Genomic DNA, 22,443 nt, shown 5'->3' with positions numbered 1-22,443 from the left:
CAAAAAGAGAAATCGTTTAAATATAACGTTGTCGAGGGTACTGCCAATTAATGGCATTACGTGAATAACTTATCTCTTGTGACAATCAATTAATAATTTCACATCAATGAAGAACCCCGCCTTCCTCCCCTTGTCCCTCCCACAACCCATGTCAAAACGTGTAGGTGAACCATCTATACGTATGTCGCGCCTAGTGATCCAGCATTAAGCCGTGTGCCCAGAAACAGGAGTCACGGGATCGAATCTCGGTCGAACCACAGATTTTTCAGCATTCGTTTTAGCGTAGCCTTCCCCTCTCAGCGATGTGAGGAGTCGCCAGAAACAACACGGAGGTCGGATGATCACGATCAAGAAGATGACGACGATGACCACCACCACCACCACCACCACCACCACCACCACCCCAATAATTAAGTTCAGGGCGCAATTCCCAGTCGCACTTGTCTTTTTCCACTTCCAAAATGCAAATTGCGTCGAGTTTACTAAAGATTCGACGTTCCTGTAGGAAGTAGGCGACACGCAGTGGACAATGTTTATAAATCGGGTCCAAATACAATTAATCTTCGAATAATCTGAAGTATTTATACTGCACCCAATGCACAACCAATGAAATGTAGTCGCGCTCAATATTATTTGGTAACGCAAAGGACAGGACTATAGGTTAAGAATGCGCTACTGTAAACAGCCCGAATACTGGTTTGAACACCGCAGAGCTTTATTTGGTGCTGTCCCACAGGAAGTGGTATGGCACTGCCTTCCTCCAACCACTGAACCGTTTTGTCGAGGCGTAATACGAAAACCTACAATTTAATGTCGAATAGTAGAGAGGATATTGTAGACTGGCAAAGGCAAGGAAATTTGTTAACACCGAGTATAGATTTAAGTGTCAGGAAGTCGTTTCTGAAAGAATTTTTATGGAGTGTAGCCATGTATGGATGTGAAACGTGGACGATAAATAATTTAGACAAGAAGAGAATAGAAGCTTTCGGAATGTGGTGCTACAGAAGAATGCTGGAGATTAGATGGGTAGATCACATAACTAATGAGGAGGTATTGAACAGAATTGGGGAGAAGGGCAATTTGTGGCACAACTTGACTAGAAGAAGGGATCGGTTGGTAGGACATATTCTGAGGCATCAAGGGATCACCAATTTAGTATTGGAGGGCAGCGTAGGAGGTAAACGGTAGAGGGAGACCAAGAGATGAATACACTAAACAGATTCAAAAGGATGTAGGTTGCAGTAGGTACTGGGAGATAAAGAAGCTTGCAGCTCTCCATGCTACTCTATCCTGTGCATCAGACTGGTCTCTGGACTGAAGATCACAACAACAACAACAACAACAACAATCAACTAGGTTGCAATTTAGCATTTCCTACATTACTAAGTTGTTGCCATGTGTAAAAAGGAGTGATAAGTGACAAAAAATTATATGACGCCTGCGGAGCCAACTCCGGACCTTTGGATTCACCTATTGATCGACCAAGGAACACTAGGATGCAATGTGGCGACAAAATTGTATCTTTCCGTGGTGTAAGTACCACTAAGCATGACCGGTTTGCGATTCATTGCTTGGTGACCTGTAGGATAATCTCTAGGAAGTCCGTCCAGCCTGTTCTCTGAGTGCCGCCTGTCAAGTCCAAAACCGGCTCTGTGAGACTAACACCTGTGTCTGTCTAGACACTCCTATACACGATGGAGACTACCACCTGTCTGGCATGTGTGTGTATGAATCACTGGTGGGAGTCGTAATCGCAACTCTCCCGTAACCTAGGCGCCCCCAACATACAAACGAGAAAAGAGGGTGAAAAAAATATTATTATTAATCTCAGGAGTTACTAATACACATTAAAAATTCTACACGCAAGAGCTTTACAGGAAGTACTACTGACAACTCATAGCTAGTAGCTACCACAAAGCAATGTATTAAAACTTGTTTTAAGAAAATGGTTCAAATGGCTCTGAGCACTATGGGACTCAACTTCTCAGGTCATTAGTCCCCTAGAACTTAGAATTAGTTAAACCTAACTAACCTAAGGACATCACACACATCCCTGCCCGAGGCAGGATTCCAACCTGCGACCGTAGCGGTCTCGCGGTTCCAGACTGCAGCGCCTAGAACCGCACGGCCACTTCGGCCGGCTTGTTTTTAAGACTTGTCACCATAATCATCTGAGTAACGCTGATTGTGTACTGAAAACTCTTTATGGAACACAATGAATGCTCATGTAGTGTGCCAAATAGTATCGGCAATCATTCGGGATACTAAAATTACCAGTTGGGTGATGGCATCCATCGAACGTCAGGTTACTCAACCATAAGCTTGAACTAAAGTCTCGTCTGTGATGAGATCATTACAAATTAATCACACGCTCGGTTAGAGAAATGAAGTTGCCGTACTATATTAAGAACAACAATCCCTGCATTTGTCATACGGAATTTACGGAAAGCACGAGAAAACCAAATCAGAATGGTACAACTTTGGAGTCCCGCCATTCTGATGGCACTAATGCGCACTAGGTCACATTTTCCTGAAAATAATACTAGTAGTGAGCTCCGCTATGTGATTTCAAAGATGGTTTCGATTAGAATATTAGATATTTTGCAGTCACCGCGATTAAAAATTCTTGAACACGCTTCTCGAACCTCTGTGGCAATGCATTTGTCCGAACAGCATTGTGCCCCCAGCTGAATTCATCGACGGCCTAGTTGCGGCTACAGGCGAATGAGCGTACGTGATGCCTTCCTGAGCTCCTTCAGCCATTCACATTTCTTTTAACACTTAGTGCGAGTACAATCTTACTTTTGGAGGAAACACGTTCATTACAACCAAATTGTTCGGCAGTAGTTCCGGACTCCTTTCCCACCACCTTCAGAAAACTACAACGATCTACGCGCTCTTAGTGACCTATTTCAGGTGGATGGCTTCCCTTGTTAGAAAACTACTTTCATTTTCACTAAACACTTCTCTCAATGTTACGTTTTGGTTCGTTCCTTCTCAACTTGTGTTATGTAGCTTCGATTTAAGTAACTTCACAATTTCGCTATGAAGCCATTTAAGGTTATAACCAACTCTCATTCTTGGATAGCATATCATACATGCGCCTTAAGAAGAGCTTTACCTGCAAATCACACATATTTTAATAGAAGTTGCAGTTACCGACCACCTGTGTCCTGCAGCAATAGTTTTTTTCCGTACTTGACATTTCCTTCAACAATAATAAACACTGTCAGTTGGATTCCATTAGGAACCGTTGTGTTCAGCGACTGTGAAGTTATCATCATCATCATCATCATCATCATTATTATTAATAGGGATGAACACAGCTATCAGTCGAGTATCAATCTGTATGTTATTGCCGATCTAGTTACATCTCAGCTACAGTACAACCATCACCAGTGTGTTTAGAAGCGAGTCATAGAACTTTCTACGTACACGTTGATGAAACGACATTAAAATATCGATAGCTCAACTGAATGTGAATTTCCTGATACGAAATTATGTACGCTTAGAGACTTGACCAATTGAAAGATGTAATTTTACTAGCCTAGTTCGAACAGAGCAGTCCGCAGGGGTTTTATGTAGATTAATTCTTAGGAAGTGGGACACGCCACTGCTCAAAAAGTTAACAACCGAGTTTGTCAAACAACAATAATAATTTTCATGTGTCCAAAGGGCAACTTCCTACGAGTGACGCTTGCTTGCTTGTTCATTTGGGAGAGGTGGCCGACGATCCATTTCTCCACAAGGTAACTTTCCCCGGCGCCCTCACAGACTACCGAGCTTTTGGCATAATCTTCAACTGGACACTAAATCAAATGAATATGAAGCCGGTGCCGCACGTTCCGACCACACGCATATCTGAAATCGTTGTCAATACTTCCGTCAGACGCAGAAGGAGAGGTCTGCTTCTTGGCGACTTTGGAGTTCAGTCCGCTGCGAGTTAGTTTAGTGTCGGAACCGTGTACTCTGACTAGCAGAATCACCTCCATGTACCTGTTGAGTGGCGGGCGGAAATTGCTGAGCAGGCAATGGATTCCCGTCTCAATATCGCAGTTCCTGCCTAACGTGCTATACTGCCTGCCTAACAATTGTCAGCAATGACGCTACAAACAATTTAGGGAAACTACGGAACACTTAAATCGTGAAGACCTGCGGGCTATTTGAAATCGGTCCTCACGATTAGAATTCCAGTGTTTTAATCATAGTGCCACCCCGCTCGGTTCGATGCATCGCATTTCTACAGGGAACATCATAATTAATGGCGAAATTTTATACTCTTTAAAAGCACGCGATAGTAGAAGCAAAAACGTTCTAGTAAACACGGGTTTACAAACGACGAATGTTTCGTTACGAGCAGCATCTGACTTCAGTAATAACTACTGTTCTAATCGGTAAAAAATTATCTGAACTGTTAATAGGAAAGTTTAAGTCTCTGTCTAATCAGAAGCAAATTTCATCCATGGCCCACTTTAACACAGAATACGATACAGCTCCAGTACATTACTTGTTACGATTTATTGTTCACACTTACGTGTTCAAAGGATATGTCCTATGTGTCGTTTTTTCACTTCACTGCAATTCTACATTCGCCTCTGAAGTGAGTTACTAATTCTTTGGAACGCTCCCGGATTAACTATACAATCTTGAAAACATGGAGTAATTTTCTGCGCTAGTTCTTCAACTTTACCAACGGAAGTACTGCACACTTTGCTTTTGAGATAACCTCTGACAGGAAAGTACTGGCCTCGCTCTACCTACTCATATTAGGCCACAATGGCGAATTACATGTCTTAAATACGCAACAAAATACGAGGATATGTGGAATACAAATAGGATTTTATTTACAAAATAGTTACTGACAAAGCCAAATATGATTTATTTTTCGACGTGGTTTCCCTTTTTTCCCAGTGAGATGGAAGGTTTTTGATCTCAGTATCGTAGCCGTTTAGGTCTGGAGCCAATTGCGCACGAATCCCTCCATGCCATGGTCGCCTTCGAGTCGTCGTCCTCACAGAGCTGTTTTAAGCGGCCCAAACAAATTAATATCGCAGGGCGATAGGTCCAGACTGTAGGGAAGACGATCAAGTTGAGTCCAGAGCATTTCTTCAAGTTTTGAGACTGTTCGAGCTGCAGTATCTACATCTACATTTATACTCCGCAAGCCACCCAACGGTGCGTGGCGGAGGGCACTTTACGTGCCACTGTCATTACCTCCCTTTCCTGTTCCAGTCGCGTATAGTTTGCGGGAAGAACGACTGCCGGAAAGACTCCGTACGCGCTCGAATCTCTCTAATTTTACATTCGTGATCTCCTCGGGAGGTATAAGTAGGAGGAAGCAACATATTCGATACCTCATCCAGAAATGCACCCTCTCGAAACGTGGACAGCAAGCTACACCGCGATGCAGAGCGCCTCTCTTGCAGAGTCTGCCACTTGAGTTTGCTAAAACTTCTCCGTAACGCTATCACGCTTACCAAATATCCCTGAGACGAAACGCGCCGCTCTTCTTTGGATCTTCTCTATCTCCTCCGTCAACCCGACCTGGCACGGATCCCACACTGATGAACAATACACAAGTATAGTTCTAACGAGTGTTTTGTAAGCCGCCTCCTTTCTCGATGGACTACATTTTCTAAGGACTCTCCCAATGAATCTCAAACTGGCACCTGCCTTACCAAAAATTAATTTTATATGATCATTCCACTTCAAATCGTTCCGTACGCACACTCCCAGATATTTCATAGAAGTAACTGCTATCAGTGTTTGTTCTGCTATCATATAATCATACAAAAAAGGATCCTTCTCTCTCTGTATTCGCAATACATTTCATTTGTCTATGTTAATGGTCAGTTGCCACTCCCTGCAGATCTTCCTGGATTTCGCTGCAATTTTCTAATGCTGCAACTTCTCTGTATACTACAGCATCATCCGCGAAAAGCCGCATGGAACTTCCGACACTATCTATGCGGCGTGGCATTATCGTAGAGGAGGGATGGCCTCCCGAATTGATTGCCCTCGTCTTTTCCGGCGATATGCAGCCCTCACCTGGTTCAATAGCTTGCAGTAGTTAGCAGCACTGATTGTGCGTCGATCATGGAGGGGAAAAAAAAAGAGAGCTAAATGCCTCGCCATTTGAAAAACGGCTGAAAGAACGAACCTTGCCAGCGGACAATCGAGTCGTATCTTTCACAGGTACTGCCCTTCCCCTTTCTCTGCCACTCCATATTCGCTTGTGCCGGCATTTCGTCGCAGGTGATGTGACTCAAAAGATTTATCACCTTCCTTCGCAGACGTTGCTGCGGGCCTGTCATAGACCTCGGAATGTCTCAATTTATGATCTACGGTCAAAATGCGAGGGCCCCATCGGGTACAAACTTTACGGATCTTTATGTCATATGTGATGATCGACTGATAGCTCTCTTGACTTATTCAGACTTTTTCTGTAATTTCAGATTCACTCATCCGTCAATCTGCTTCTAGGACGTCTGGAGCCACGCGCGAATGTTTTCATCCGTAACGCTTGTCGAGGGGAGCGATATTGCTCCTGATTTTCCACTCGTTCTCGCCCTTCCTTCAAGTCTTTGTGCCATGCAAGCGTACCAGTCCTTGACAGTGTTTTTCCTGAACTGAACAGTCAAGCTCCAAAAAATTGACCTCCTCCACAAGCATGAAATTTTATTATCATATTATCATGCTTTGTAAAATGGACAGGTGCACCTGTTGCTCAGACATCATGAGCGCCACTGACGAACCGGACGGGAGTGCGGAGTGGCCGACACTCCGCGCTCCGAAGCATGCTAAAAGCGTGGGCCCAGTCCTACCAACCGAAGACGATCAGGAACAAAAATCCTGTTTACATTTGATTTACTCCCGTATGTATTTTCCTGCCATGAGCCATCGGTGAAATGTGACCCAAATTAGGTAGGGTTTTAATGTCAGTTTAGGTTTCCAATATATCTGTACCACCTAGGGCAATATTTCCATACTGAAGTAATGGCGGATAATAATTTGCTGCAACCGTATCTCGCAGCAACTGCCTGTTTATGGACCCATGTCACGGGAACGTTTCTGCTTCTGCTATCGTATATCTGACGCCTGTCAATTTTCGCTGTTAATTATGATACACCTTGTAGCCAAACTACGAAAATTTTTGCCTCTGTGCTTTCGAGAACGTATAGGGACAGAGTTAAACTCACTTCTTCACAGGGAAATGAACAGCTCGGTTGTAAAACCATTAGAGAGGTAAGTACGTATTTCTATGTCTGTGTGTACATGCATATTCCGTAAGCCACCGCACGATGTGTGGCGGATGGTACGATGAATCATTACCAATCTTGTTCCACTCGCAAAAAGAGCGATGGAAAAAACTACTATCTATAGGCCTCAGTACGAACCCCAATTTCTCTTTCTTTCTTTCTTTCTTTTTTTTTTCTTTATTTTCTTTTGGTGGGGTTTAAGAGCGCTCAACTACTGAGGTCATTAGCGCTCAGTCACAATTGTTAGAGCACATGGAATCTAGTAAAACTCAAGGGGAGGGGGGACACCAGAAAGTCCTTACAAAGATGCAGATAAAATAAGTAAAAAAGTTAATGTCTTTGGACAAGTCAGTCAAAGTTATAAAACGCAGAACACGAGCAGCTGCCCGAGCGTCATCAGCTAAAATATCCGGTAAAGTTGATGGCAGGGACAGGACAACACGAGATTGACTAAAGCGGGGACACGACAATAAAACCTGGCGCACTGTTAATGCTTGACCACAAGGGCACTGCGGGGCTGTGTCACCGGAGAGCAGGTAGCGGTGGCTAAACCGGCAATGCCCAATCCGCAACCTGGTCAGAAGGACCTCTTCTCGCCGAGATGGTCGGGAGGAGGTTGTCCAAGCAGTTGGGAACGGTTTTACTGCCCGGAGCTTGTTTCCTTGAAGGGATGACCAAGTATCCCACCACAACGACACAAGCCTCTTACAAACAACCCCACTAACGTCAGATGACGGGACACAATGGGAGGCTGGCCGAGGCAGGAGGACTGCAGCCTTGGCTGCAGCATCAGCAGCCTCATTCCCAGGCACTCCTACATGTCCGGGAACCCACAGAAAGCTGGCAGGAGAACCATTATCAGCGAAAGAATGGAGGGACTGCTGGATCCGTTGTACCAAGGGATGGACCGGATAGGGAGCTCCAAGGCTCTGATGAGCACTGAGTGAATCAGAGCAGAGTACATACGATGAATGGCGGTGGCGGCGGGCATACTGAACGGCCTGATGGAGAACAAAAAGCTCGGCCGTAAAGCTGGAACATTGGTTGAGGAGCCGGTATTTAAAGGTGACGGCCCCGACGACAAAGGCACAGCCGACACCATCGTCAGTTTTGGGGCCATCGGTGTAAATAAAGGTGTGACCGGCAAGTCGAGCACGAAGTTCGACAAACCGTGAGCAATACACTGCAGCCGGAGTACCCTCCTTCGGGAGTGAGCTGAGGTCGAGATAAATATGAACCGGACCCTGGAGCCAAGGTGGTGTCGGACTCTCACCCTCTCTGAAGGTGGTAGGGAGGGCAAAATCCAATTGTCGAAGCAGGCGACGGAAGCGGACTCCATGGGGCAGCAGGGCAGACACATACAACCCATACCGACTGTCGAGAGAATCGGCGAAGGAGGACTGATAAGAGGGGTGGTCGGGCATTGACAACAGCCGGCAGGCATACCGACACAGCAGTACGTCGCGCCGGTAGGTCAATGGTAATTCGGCAGCTTCAGCATAAAGACTCGACGGGACTAGTGTAGAAGGCTCCGGTCGCGAGACGTAACCCCCGATGGTGGATGGAGTTGAGACGGCGTAAGAGAGATGGCCGAGCAGACGAGTAGACGAAGCTCCCATAATCCAGCTTCGATCGGGCTATGGACCGATACAAGCGAAGCAGGACAGTGCGATCCGCTCTCCAAGATGAACCACTAAGAACTTGGAGGACATTAAGGGAACGTGTACAACGGGCCGCCAAATAAGAGACGTGCGGAGACCAACAAAGTTTCCTGTCCAATGTGAGCCCTAGAAACTTAGTTGTTTCCACGAATGGGAGAACAACGGGACCGAGATGTAAGGATGGCGGAAGGAACGCTTTATATCGCCAAAAGTTGATACAAACCGTCTTCTCTTCAGAGAACCGGAAGCCATTTGCCACGCTCCATGAGTATAGGCTGTCTAGACAACGCTGAAGGCAGCGCTCCAGGAGGCATGTTCTCTGGGCACTGCAGTAGATCGCGAAGTCATCGACAAAAAGAGAGCCTGAGATATTCGGTGGAATGCAATCCATAATGGGATTGATCGCGATGGCAAAAAGGGCTACGCTCAAGACGGAGCCCTGAGGCACTCCATTCTCCTGGAGGAAGACGTCGGACAATACGGAACCCACACGTACCCTAAACTTTCGATCCGTTAGAAAGGAATCAATAAAAAGGGGCAGGCGACCGCGTAGGCCCCACCTGTGCATAGTGCGGAGGATACCTCCTCTACAACAGGTATCATAAGCCTTCTCCAAATCGAAGAACACGGCTACCGTTTGGCGCCTTCGCAAAAAGTTGTTCATGATGAATGTCGACAAGGTCACAAGGTGGTCAACAGCGGAGCGGCGGCGACGAAAGCCGCATTGGACATTGTAAGTAGCCGTCGAGATTCAAGAATCCAGACTAACCGAGCATTAACCATGCGCTCCATCACCTTACAGACACAGCTTGTAAGAGAAATGGGGCGGTAACTAGAAGGAAGGTTTCTATCCTTCCCGGGTTTGGGTATAGGAACAATGACGGCGTCACGCCAACGCATGGGGACCTGACCTTCGGTCCAGACGCGATTGTAGGTACGAAGAAGGAAGCTTTTGCCCGCTGGAGAAAGGTGTGCCAGCATCTGAACGTGAATGGCATCTGGCCCCGGAGCAGAGGACCGGGACAGTGCAAGCGCACGTTCGAGTTCCCGCATAGTAAAGAGGGCATTATAAGTTTCCAGATTCAGCGAGTGGAAGGAAGGTCGCCGAGCCTCTTCTGCCTCTTTCCTGGGAAGGAAGGCAGGGTGGTAATGGGCGGAGCTTGAAACCTCCGCGAAAAAGCGGCCGAAGGCGTTGGAGACAGCCACAGGATCAACAAGGACCTCATTACCTGAGGTCAGGCCAGGTACCGAGGAGTGGGCCTTAATGCCCGACAGCCGGCGCAGGCCACCCCCAAACGACAGAAGAGGGAGTAAAACTGTTGAAGGAGCTGGTGAAAGAGGCCCAACAAGCTTTTTTGCTGTCTTTGATGACTACGGTATTGCGCTCGGAGTCGTTTGTATCCAATACAATTCGCCAACGTAGGATGGCGGCGAAAGGTGCGTAAAGCACGTCGTCGAGCACGGATAGCGTCTCTACAAGCCTCATTCCACCAGGGGATGGAAACGCGACGTGAAGAAGAGGTAGTACGAGGAATGGAACGTTCGGCAGCATTGATGATAACAGCCGTGAGGTATTCGACCTGACTGTCACAACTGAGAAAATCGTGGTCCGGAAAGGTCGCCATGGAGGAGTAAAGTCCCCAGTCAGCTTTCGGCATGTTCCAGCTCGAAGGACGTGGGGATGGGGTGTGGTGCAGGAGACGAACGACACAGGGGAAGTGGTCGCTCGAATAGGTGTCAGAAAGGACATACCACTCGAACAGTCGGGCAAGAGTGGTAGAACAGATCTAAAGGTCCAAGTGGGAGTAGGTATGAGTAGAGTCTGAGAGGAAAGTCGGGGCGCCAGTATTGAGGCAGACAAGATTGAGATGGTTGAAGACATCTGCCAAGAGGGAGCCTCTTTGACAGGATGCAGGAGAGCCCCAAAGGGGATGATGGGCATTGAAGTCGCCAAACAATAAAAACGGCGGAGGAAGCTGAACAATCAGGTGCATCATGTCAGCCCGACTAACTGCGGATGACGATGGAGTGTAGATGGTACAAACTGAAAAAGTAAAAGCAGAAAGAGTAATACGGACAGCTATTGCTTGGAGTGGGGTGGTCGATGGGATGGTGATAGACATCGTCCCGAACGAGCAACATGACCCCACCATGAGCTGGGATACCGTCCACAGGGGTGAGGTCATACCGCTCCGAGGTATAGTGGGTAAAGGCAATACGGTCAGTTGGGCGCAACTTTGTTTCCTGGAGACCAAGGACGAGCGGACAGTGCAGGCGGAGCAGCAGTTGTAATTCCTCCCGATTAGATCGAATACCTCTTATGTTCCAATGTAACAAGGTCATCGCTAGTCAAAAAAAAAAAGGGGGGGACGAGACGGGGGAAGAGCTGGTCACCTCGACGGCCGCGGACGGCCAGGTTTCGAGGGAATAATGCTACAACCGGCGGCAGGCGGATCCTGTTCCATCGAGTCGTCGCCAGCTGCGGCCGCTGTCCCGGGTTGCGTAGGAGGGGCATCATCATTTGCCGACGAGAAGCCAGCTGAGCGCCTGGCAGCAGAGCGTCCCGGCGAAACCGAGAACGGCCGGGAGCAGCGACTCACGGATGGAGCGTCAGACGAAACGCGCCGGGGTGGAGAGGGTGAGAGAGACCTCTTCTTGGAGGCCTTCTTGGAAGTCCGAGGAGGCACAGGGATGGTGGGCTGGACCCGAAGAAGGTCCTCACGCGCGGGGTCCGTTTTGGAACGCCGGACCTCTGAAGCCGGGGTCCGGAACGTTTCCCCGATGGACGCCTGAGAAGAGGATTGCTTCTCAGGCGGCCGGGGGGGGGGGGGGGGGGCGGGAGGAAGAAGGGTGGCCCCTGGGGCAGAGGGGGCGGGGACCGCAGGGGAGGAGGATTTGGAAGGGAGGGATTTGGGAGGCGGAAGCATAGACCCCGGATGGGGGGAGGAGGTGGAGGGGGGACAGGATAGGGGTGAGGATACTGTGGAAGGAGTGGACACGACTGAGGCAAACGAAGTGGTCAACGTCACGGGATGGAGGCGGTCATACTTCTTCCTGGCCTCAGAATAAGAGAGACGATCCACAGTTTTGAGTTCTTGAATCTTCTTCTCCTTCTGATACGCGGGGCAGTCTAAGGATTTAGGCGAGTGGATGCCAGGACAATTAACGCACCGAGGTGGTGGGGTGCATGTATGTTCCTCACGAAGAGGACGTCCACAATCGCCACAAAGGGGCTCAGCCTCACACCGTGACGACATGTGCCCAAAGCGCAAACACCGAAAACAGCGCATAGGAGGCGGGACGTAAGGTCGCACGTCGCACCGGTAGCACATCACCTTTACCTTCTCTGGGAGAACGTCCCCCTCGAAGGCGAGGATAAAGGCCCCAGTGTCGATGCGACGGTCTTTGGGGCCGCGCTGGACTCGCCGGACGAAATGCACGCCTCGGCGCTCCAGGTTGGCCCTGAGCTCATCAGATTGCAGCAGGAGGTCCCGATGAAAAATAACCCCCTGCGTCCTATTCAGTGCCAGATGCGGGACAATGGACACTGGGATGTCCCCTAGTCGGTCGCACGCCTGGAGCGCTGCCGACTGTGTGGCGGAGGTGGTCTTTATAAGAACAGACCCCGAAAGCATTTTACTGAGAGCCTCGATTTCCCCGAAGGTGAACTCGATGTGCTGGACAAAGAACATGGGCTTGGAGGTGGCGAACGTCGCCCCATCGGTTCGAGAACAGACCAAATAGCGGGGGAAGTACTTCGCCCCAAGCCGGCTGGCCTGTCCTTCCTCCCAGGGAGTGGCCAAGGGGGAAAGGGCAGGAGAATCAGAACCAGAGACAGTACCTTTCTTTTTAAAAGACTCGGCCGCAGAGCGACCTGATACATGTTGACGTTTCATCTGCGAAACGTCCGCCCCGATACCACCCACTCCGACCAGGGGCTCTCCCCACGGGCGCCACCCAGCCTCAGCAAGGGCCACCTGGCAGGATGACCGTTGCCGGGAGTCCTGATGCCCCAAGGAGACGGGCATCTACTCCTTGGCCGACGTGGGGAGGGTGCAGCTCAGGTATCGGCAGTACGATCCCTGTGCTGTCAGGGGGCTACAACCTACAGGGTACATGACGACCCCACCACAACGGGCTGGCTACCGTGCTGGATTTCTGGTGCCATGGAAAGTCCATCATGATCGTAGGTGCAGATGGGGACGCACTATGGGCGTAACTTGTACCACCCATCAGGCATTTAGGCTCAATTTGAGAAATAGTGGGTATGCAACAACGCCGGTACAATGCTGAGTCCCAAGGTCTTAGCGCACTGAGGACCAGTGGTACACCACGTGTAAGGCGTCCTTCCCCAAAAGGCTCGTACTTCTGTAGAATTTTGAGAAATGGAGGTCAAACCCCAAGGGGGACCATCACATGGAAGGCCGAAACGGTTGAAACTCCTTTTAGTCGCCTCTTACGACAGGCAGGAATACCTCGGGCCTATTCTTACCCCGGACCCGCAGAGGGGACTTTCTGTTCGATGCCCTTTCACATAAGTACGTTGGCGGAAAAACGATGGCTCTACAGCCAGCTTTTAAATGTCTGTTCTCTAAGTTTTCTCCATAGCGCTCCTCGGAAAGAAGGTCGCCAATCCTCCACGGATTCCCATTTGAGTTATCGAAGCATCTTCACAAAACGTGCGTGCTGATCGAATCTACTGGTAACAAATCTAGCAGCTTGCTTCGATGTGTTTCTTTCACCCGATATGGTGGGGATCCGGAACACTTGAGCAGTACTCAAGAATGGGTCGCACTGGTGTTCTACATGCGGTCTTCTTTACAGATGAACCACGCTTCCCTAAAACTCTTCCTACAACCTGAAACCACCATTCGCTTTCCCCATTTCATATCGCCTAGATACGAAGGTGTTCAATGAGTAATGCAACACTTTTTCTGAAAGAACGTTAGTTTTATTCAGAATTCCAATACATCCTACTATTCCCCACTCTTTTGCCTACAAAACGGTATTTTCCAACATAATGGCTGTTCAATGCGCCTGCCTTCTCCTGTCTTACTAGGTTGGCCTGTACGGTCGCAAGGTGCTACTTTACTGGTCGACGTCGGAACCTAAGTCATGCTGCATCAATAACCTCCCCATATCCACGTACTGCTTCCCGCGAAGTGCATCTTTCACTGGGCGGAAGCTATTCTCTGGTTGACGAGTGTGACAACACCAACAGAGGCGTCCAGCTGTGCAACAAGGTGTATGATTACGATCCGGCGACCACCTCGAATGAGAGTGTACGCACATTCCAACATCGCAAGAGTCGAAGCTGTGTGCGGCCGGTCAGCGCGCAGGAGATCTGACAGGTTCGCGCAACCTTGCTGCAACGATGACATAAGCTTCGTTCAACGACTCACCATACTTTTTTCACTGACAGGTCTCCGCAGACATTCTGCGAGCGCCTGTTACTATGTGAGATGCTCTGGTTATTCCGCCAAAAGAAACTCAATGACAACTCTCTGCTCGGAAAGCACCTCCATTATAGATGCCATTTTGGAAGTCTAACATTACGGTTTTTGTTTTTCCTACTCATCTGCATGAAATTACTTTTCCTACATTTACCATATCAACTACAAATTTTGTTCAAGTCATCTTGTATGCTCCTACAGTCACGACGCTACCTTCCGTACACAACAGCATCACCACCAAACAGTTGCAAACTGCTGCTCGAACTTCCCACAAAATCATTTATGTACATAGAGAATAAGAGGAGTCACATCGTATTTCCCTGGGGGCAAAGCTGATAATATCCATGTCTCTGATGAACACTCTCCGCCGAGGTCAACGTACTAAGTTCTGTTGCTAAAACGTCTTCCAGCCACTTACATATCTTGGAAACTAACCCGTACGCTCGCACCTTCGTTAAGTCTGCAGTGTGATACCGTGTCAAACGCTTTTCGGAAATCTATGAGCATGGGATCTTCCTACTACCCCACATCCATAGTTCTCTGGATATCAGGTGAGGAAAGGGCAACCTGAGTTTCACACGAGTTATGTTTTCTGAAACCGTGCTGATTTGTGGACAGATCGTTTATTGTCTCATAGAATTTTATTATATACATTAAATGTATTCGCAGTTGCGAATACTAACAACCATCGGCTGTATAAGCTAATGACAATGAAAATTTGGCTCGGACGGGGACTCGAAGCCGGATTTTCCGCTTTACGCGAGCATTTGCCTTAACCGCTTTGGATATGCCTGCACGACTCATGGCCAGACCCAAACATCCGATACATCGTCCTTCCTGCGTCGCAAGCTGTACTCAAACACAAATTGTATAATTCCCTACAGGGAAGCACATTTTAATTGAAAGTCGCTGTCTGGCGTGGGCCAATGAATAAGACACTGTAGATTAAGTGTCCTTAAGAAGAACGATGCAATGTTCCTTCGGAGGTGAATGCACGAGAACACGTTCAAGAATTCTGCAGCAAACCGATGTTTAGGATACTGGTCTGTAATTTTGCGGGTCCGTTCTTTTATCCTTCTTACATACACAAGCCATCTGCGCTTTTTTCCATGCGTTTTTTTCCAGTCGTTGGGACATTCTCACTGGGCGAGAGATTCGCGATAAATGCAAGCTAGATAAAGGATCAATGCTGTACTCTTTGTACAACCGAACTGCGATTCCATTCGAACCTGGTGACTTGTTTTCAACTGTCTCCGTTGCTTCTATACGCGAGGGATGACTATCTCCATCCCACAGGATTCTAAGCGACGGTCAAACGACGGTATTTTCGTACAGTTGTGTGTGAACGATTTCTTAAACGCTAGTTAAAATATCAGTTTTCCTTTAGCTGTCTTCCATTGCCACACAATATTGCTCAACCAGTGACTGGAATAAGGCTTCGACCCACTCAGTGACTTTACGTAATAGTCACGAAGTAGCGTATTCGCGAAAATGCAGCTGCATTTTCAACTATCGAGAGGATGTAAAGACACCTGTCACGCCGCATTAGCGTCCAAATTTACTTCCGCACAAACAGTCGGACCGGGAGCGGGTGCCAGGAGAGGACCAAGGTTGCGGCCAATTGAAATCGATCGGACAGTGGAAGTATTTTAACGCCGGCGCGACTCGACTGCCGAGGAGCACGTGGCGTGGCGCGGCGTAGAACAGAGCGGAGCGGCAGCACATTACGAGTAGGCCGATGCCAGGATGCCAGCCTGCGGCTACGGCCGCCTCGCCGGCTGAATCAATAGAAGACGGCGAGGAGGCTGTGCAGATGACGGTGGCGGCGGCAACGGCAAGGAGCTGCCTGCAAATCGATCACCTGCCACGGCAAACGCGTCGCGTGATCAATAGCGGACGAGCCTACGCGTCGCTACTCCGCAAGGTAATCTGTTGCATTCCGTGCTACCGCCACCAGTGCCCGAGCGTCCTCCACAGGATGCGGCGGAACAACCGACGCCAGCTGACACGTGTCACGCAGCATCCAACAGATGAATTTTTTTACCTCTACAGATGTGTGTGCCCCAATAGGGAACTTCCTACCAGATTACAACTATGTGCCGGACCGGGACTCTAACCCGAGACCTTTGCCTTTCGCGGGCAAGCGCTCTACCAATTGAGCCACCCAAGTACGACTCACGGTCCGTTCTCACCGCCAGTACATCATCTCCTACCTTCCAATCTTCACAGAAGTTCTGCTGGAAAACTTAGAGGCTTGGGTTAGAGTCCTGGTCCAGAACACAGTATTAATCTTCCAGGAAGTTTCCAACTTTTCATTAGCACATGTAGATTTTCAACACACGAGGAAACCAATTCTTTATGGATGTAACTGTTCATATGATTCAGAGGGCAACGCTTTCAACTGTAAACAGCAAGTTAACTCACATTAACTGATACGAAGAACCGATGGCATCTAGGACCGAATTCAGCCCTAGCGCGCGCGCGCGCGCACGCGCACGCACGTGATGTGCTCAATACAACCGTAGTGCGAATGGAATGGTGATGTTCTAGTTTTCGGTACAGCTCCAGGTAATATCAGCAAGAGACTCCGCGGTAACGCGAAATAATTTTAACGATATTGGTATTTTAACACACAACACCCATCATCGCAGCTTGGCGATGAAGGGCAAGAAGATTTCATCCTAACACTAAGGCAGCAACAATAAATACTGTTCCATTATATGCTCCCAACGAAGGTAAGATTAAAGCGGTTTAGTGACGTTTATGTTTAACTTTCTTAGGATTCCCTATCAGTTAATAATAAGCTTGTTGAAGGCGAAACGAAAAACAAGGCCTGTGACACTGTGGTAGTCTTTCTTAATGAACAAAATATGGGAATGAGCGTTTGGCGACATTGGCCGGCCGCCTTGGCGCAGGTCTTATTACATTCGACGCCACATTGGGCGACCAGCGCGCCGGATGGAGATGGAATGATCATTAAGACAAAGCAACACCCAGTCCCTGAGCGGAGAAAATCCCCGACCCAGCCGGGAATCGAACCCGGCCCCGTAGGACGGTAATCCGTCGCTCTGACCACTCAGCTATCGGGTCGGACTTTCTTAATGAAGATTCGTACCAACCATACGATGCGAATGAGTGGCACAACGTAACACTTCAATGACGGGAACTCCGGGCATGGTAATCTTTTCCCGCCACAGACACAACTGTACAAATCAATTTTGAAAAATGAAGACATCTCAAGACAGTTACTTAATCGACAATGTCTTACTGTGTACATGACCAATTTCGGAACACTATAAGTTCCATCATCTGAAGTAAAAAACAAAAGCAATTATCTGAAGTTATCCTCACTTCAATGTTGACACTGAACCAGAGGTTCCGTGGTAAAAGTTTCTTAACAACCGTTACCCCCAGCTGGGCGACTTGTCGCGTAGTACAGGGAAAAGGTTGTTAAGGAATTTATGTTCCTTTTATTCTCTGACACAGAATCTTTGGTTTCATGACAACGTCGGGATGAGGATGACGTCATACAATTAACAGCAGATGTTAACTGAGTGTTCCGAAACTGGTCGTGTACACAACAAGACATTGTGGACTAAGCAACTGTCCTGTGGTCTCTTCATTTAACGCTGAAGTAATCTTTTGTACAACCCGAAGCTATACATACGAAATCCGAGAGAAAATGGAGTAAGAACGTATCGCTGCCCCCCCCCCCCCCTCCTCACGCTCCGTGGAAGTAGTGACGTCTATGGAATGGTTTAGACATCTGCTAATAATGCACTTTCTGCTAATTTGCACATTCCAATATCACCAATTTATTGCGTAAATAAGTGAGAAGAGTCATGCGATGGCTCTTTCGTGATACTGCCATACTTGGCAAACTCCCCCCCCCCCCAGTCTCTCTCTCTCTCTCTCTCTCTCTCTCTCTCTCTCTCTCTCTCTCTCTCTCTCTCTCTCTCCCCCCCCCCCCAAATTTAGCGGAGAGCTCCACCAGTGCTGGCTACCAAAACGTAGCTTCACATACAAATTCGGTGGCATTTTATGACCGGCACCTATGAAGACGTGGGAAGCTGGAGGCGCGAGGCTGAAGCGCGAAGCGAGGCCAAGCGAGATGGTGGTGGGCTCCAGTGAGAGCGTAGTAGCAGTCGTAGTAGCGGCGGCGATCAATAGCTCCGGAGAGAAGGGGGGTTGGGAGGCTGGGCCACGCCCGCGCCGCGCCGCACCCGCCAAGGTCAGCGGTCACCGCGGGCGCAGCGCTTCTGCTTCCTGTGTGCCGGCGAGCGCGCGCAGCTTCGCCGTACCACCTTCCACTCTCCTCTGTGTTTCATCCGTCTGCGCTTTACTCGCCATTTTCATTCTAACACTTTACGTTATAATCTTTATAGCTTTATTATTGAAAATTTCATACTTGCCTGTTTAATGGCGAAACTCTTTTACCTAAGGTAAGTAATTTGTAACATATCCATTCAAGAAAACAGGGGTCTACTTATTTTTAATCTCACAACGCACCTGCTTAACAAGTCTCTGTGGCTTTCGAAAACGGGTATACAGTTATAGTATCTTTTATATTTTGAATATTTTGAAGTGAAACTTTTAGGGGAAAAGTAGTGCAACGTACTAAATGTAAAGGTCCAACTCCATGAACATATCACAGCTTCAGCTAGCTCACCTCACGCCGAGCTTACGTAAAGAGACATATCTAATTCCATTTTAAGTCTCGCCCTTTAACACGTTCCCATGTTGATTCTGCGGAAAAAAAAGAAGCGGAGCGATCTCTGAGTAGCAGCATTACTACTTTCCATGATTGTTGTTGAAAAAGGACATGCTTCATTTAAAAATTATTCGTTCCACATTTTTGAGCAGCAAACTACTCGCTCTCTTTTCTCATTACCACGAGCTGGAAACTATTTCGGTGACTGTTTCTGAACATGAAATGTGATGGAAGACTCCCTTGAGTAATGCACCATAGAAGTCTTCTACACTTCCTGTGTCGAAATTTTTGAATCCAACCTTTACTGTCTTCTCCTCCCTTGCATACCATTAGGGAGAAAACCTGAATTGTGGATCCTTCGCTCAATTTTATTCTCTTTTTTATACACCAAAATATACTATTTCATAACTTCGGAGTGAATGTGCTCCAAATCTGCATATAGCTTCATTCATCAGCAATAGAAGTACATTTGTTTATAGAATCATTTGATTACCGCAGATATTGGTACTTGCGCTAGCAAGTATGGGAAATTATCATCCCCGTTCTATAAAATTCCAAATACATACTTAGAAAGTATAATTATTGTTCGTTAACTCTAAATACTTTCAAATATTTGACAATACACTAGCAAATTGACGAAAACAAAGAACCACTTTCTGACAAGCTGTAGGCCTAAACAGTACTGTTCGTTTTCAACCTTTCCGGGACGTATCAGGTCCAAATTTTGTGTATATGTGCCGTTACTCGTTTATTCATTTGCAAGTAAATGATGAAATGACGAACTCACAGGAAGCCAGCAAACAGTATAAGGGTCTCCATCGTGTCGTGTCGTGTCGTGTCGTGTCATGAGGAACTTGATCTGTTTGTACATTAGTCATTTAACATCGTACGTCATTCTAATTCTCTTCCCACCTCTTCCTCTCTTTTTTCCACTTTTTCCTCTATAATTCTTTGTTGCCAACAATCCCTATTCAGTATATGACCCATCCAAGATTTTTCCTCTTTCTATCACTTCCAATAATCATCTTTCTTCCCATATTTTCATCCTTCCTTCTTCAGGCTTGAGTCCCTCAGTCCACATTAAGCATTCTTTTCCATACGCACATCTCAAAACTTTCTAAATTTATTTCTTCTTCCCTTTTAAACGTCCACGTTTCTCTGATGTGCAACATAACTCTCCATACATGACATTTAGTAAATATTTTCCTTTGCTCTACTGGAATTTTTCTGGTTGATACCAAGTGCTTCACCTTTTCAAACACACTCTTTCCCATAGATATCCTCCTCCACCTCATTTATTCTGTACAGATTCCATTCTACGAGGGTTGCCCAGAACGTAATGCACCGGATTTTTCTTCAACAATTCTTTATTGAACATTATGATAATTACATACACGAAAGAATCTATTCCATTCTATGGCCTTCCTCCAACGCGAAACAAGGGCGTGTATGCCCTGTCGGTACCAATCCTTGTCCTGGTGGCGGAGCCAGTGCTTCACTGTGTGAATCACCTCCTCCTCGTCCTCAAAATGTCTTCTAAGAATGGCATCCTTTAATGGCCCAAACATCAGCTCGTTGCAACATGTCAGGTGTGACAGCCATGGATGGTCTCCCCGACCGCTGCAAATCGTGGAGCTCCGCCGAAGCGCCTTCTGATGACCTCACCCTCCGTGCTCAGCGACTAACTGTACTTCTGTCGACAGCAGATGCTACATAGACTATGCACAAGCGTTTGTGAATATTCCCCACAGTTTCTTTCTCTGCAGTAAGAAATTCAATGACGCCACGTTGCTTGTAACGTACATCACCCACAGAGGCCATTTTGAAAGTGTCCTGCAGCTACCTTATCTGTCGGAAATGACAAACCCGGCGCGCTCACTCAGGAGACTTCAATGCAACGAATGCGAAACGTTACGTATGTATTATCTGTTTTTGGCTGAGGAGGAAAAAATAAATAAAAAAAAATAATATGCGGCAGTGCGTTACTTTCTGGGCAACACTCATGTCATTTGACTTCCCAGGTACAGAACGGGTGTTGCTTGTTCCATTTTTTTTTCCGCCTAGGAATCCGCTAACCGGAGTTTCCCTCGTTCTTATCCTCAACACTTATCGTCTATCTATCAACATTCCATACGCCTTACCCTTCCTCGCAATACGCATCGCCAGCCGCTGTTGCCGAGCGGATCTAGGCGCTTCAGTCCGGATCCGCGCTACTGCTGCGGTCGCAGGTTCGAATCCTGCCTCGGACATGAATGTGTGTGATGTCCTTAGGTTTAAGTAGCTCTAAGTCTAGGGGACTGATGTTATGTCCCATAGTGCTTAGAGCCATTTGAACCATTTGAGCAGTATGCTTTTTATCATCTGTAGTTCCGCCATCACTGATTGATCAGATGCGTATTTTATAGTCTTTATCCTTCCTCCTCCAAATACAACTCTTCTCCCATCCTCTATGGCCTTACCTATCAGTTATTCTCCATGTATGTAGAGTAGCTTCGTTGACGGTGAGAATTTTCACCTGACATCTCTCCCAAGCTCATCTCTTCCATCCCCTCATTCCCTGCTCTGCAACACTTTGCTTTGCTTAATTGTACTGATTACCTACCTTCTTAAAATGGTGATTTCAGTCTTAATAAAAAACAAATGTAATAGGAAAAGTTCATCATTATACACAGCACAATACAATGTCTACTGTTACGCAGCGATAGGCTAGGAAACAATGAGTGTGCGGAGAAGCATCCATATACACCACTCAAGAAATCAAGAAATTTTGCAGCGAAGGGTGAACTAATAGTTGCATGAAACCTTAGTCGACTACAACCTGTTAACTTCCTTCGTGAAAGCACAAACCTATATCGAACAATGCAGAATTTAACAGCCACAGGATTGGTCAGATTAAACGGAGCGTCCTTTCGTCACCCGCAGGACGAACTGAAGAATCAGTCTTGAGTTTTGATTCGGTAGCAAGGATTTATTATTAATTTTGTGAAATACGTTAAGGCTAGTTCCGAGCATCAACATTTCGGATAAATGTGTGCTTTCGAAATAGCATTCAATCTACATCAATCATTCATGTGCTAGCTGTATGTCGGAATAGTTACTGAAAGTAAGAGTTTGTTTATACGAGCCCGCCTGAATAGCCGAGAGCGTTAGCACCCACTTGCGGGATTCGGGGAGTCGCTTCGGTCCGAATCAAATCCGCTCAGCAGATCAACACGAGGGCCGCCCGGCCGCCAAGCCTGGATGTAGTTGTAGGCGGTTTCCCTGGTCCTGTCTCAGTTACACGGTTCGCAAACATTTCGCAAACGTTCTCACACTTTTCACATGGGATGACACTAAACGCACACCGATGGATACACCAA

At 47.4% G+C, this 22,443-nt stretch overlaps 1 protein-coding gene across 2 annotated transcripts in view; it reads right to left on the bottom strand.

Moving 5' to 3' along the window:
- Positions 1 to 22,443, bottom strand: part of LOC124613021 (serine/threonine-protein phosphatase 4 regulatory subunit 1-like) — a 343,197-nt gene that overhangs the window by 191,129 nt on the left and 129,625 nt on the right. The window lies entirely within an intron of this gene.

The sequence above is a fragment of the Schistocerca americana genome, chromosome 4 (assembly GCF_021461395.2).
Source record: "Schistocerca americana isolate TAMUIC-IGC-003095 chromosome 4, iqSchAmer2.1, whole genome shotgun sequence".
Lineage (NCBI taxonomy): Eukaryota > Metazoa > Arthropoda > Insecta > Orthoptera > Acrididae > Schistocerca > Schistocerca americana.
This window is presented reverse-complemented; position numbering and strand designations above follow the sequence as displayed.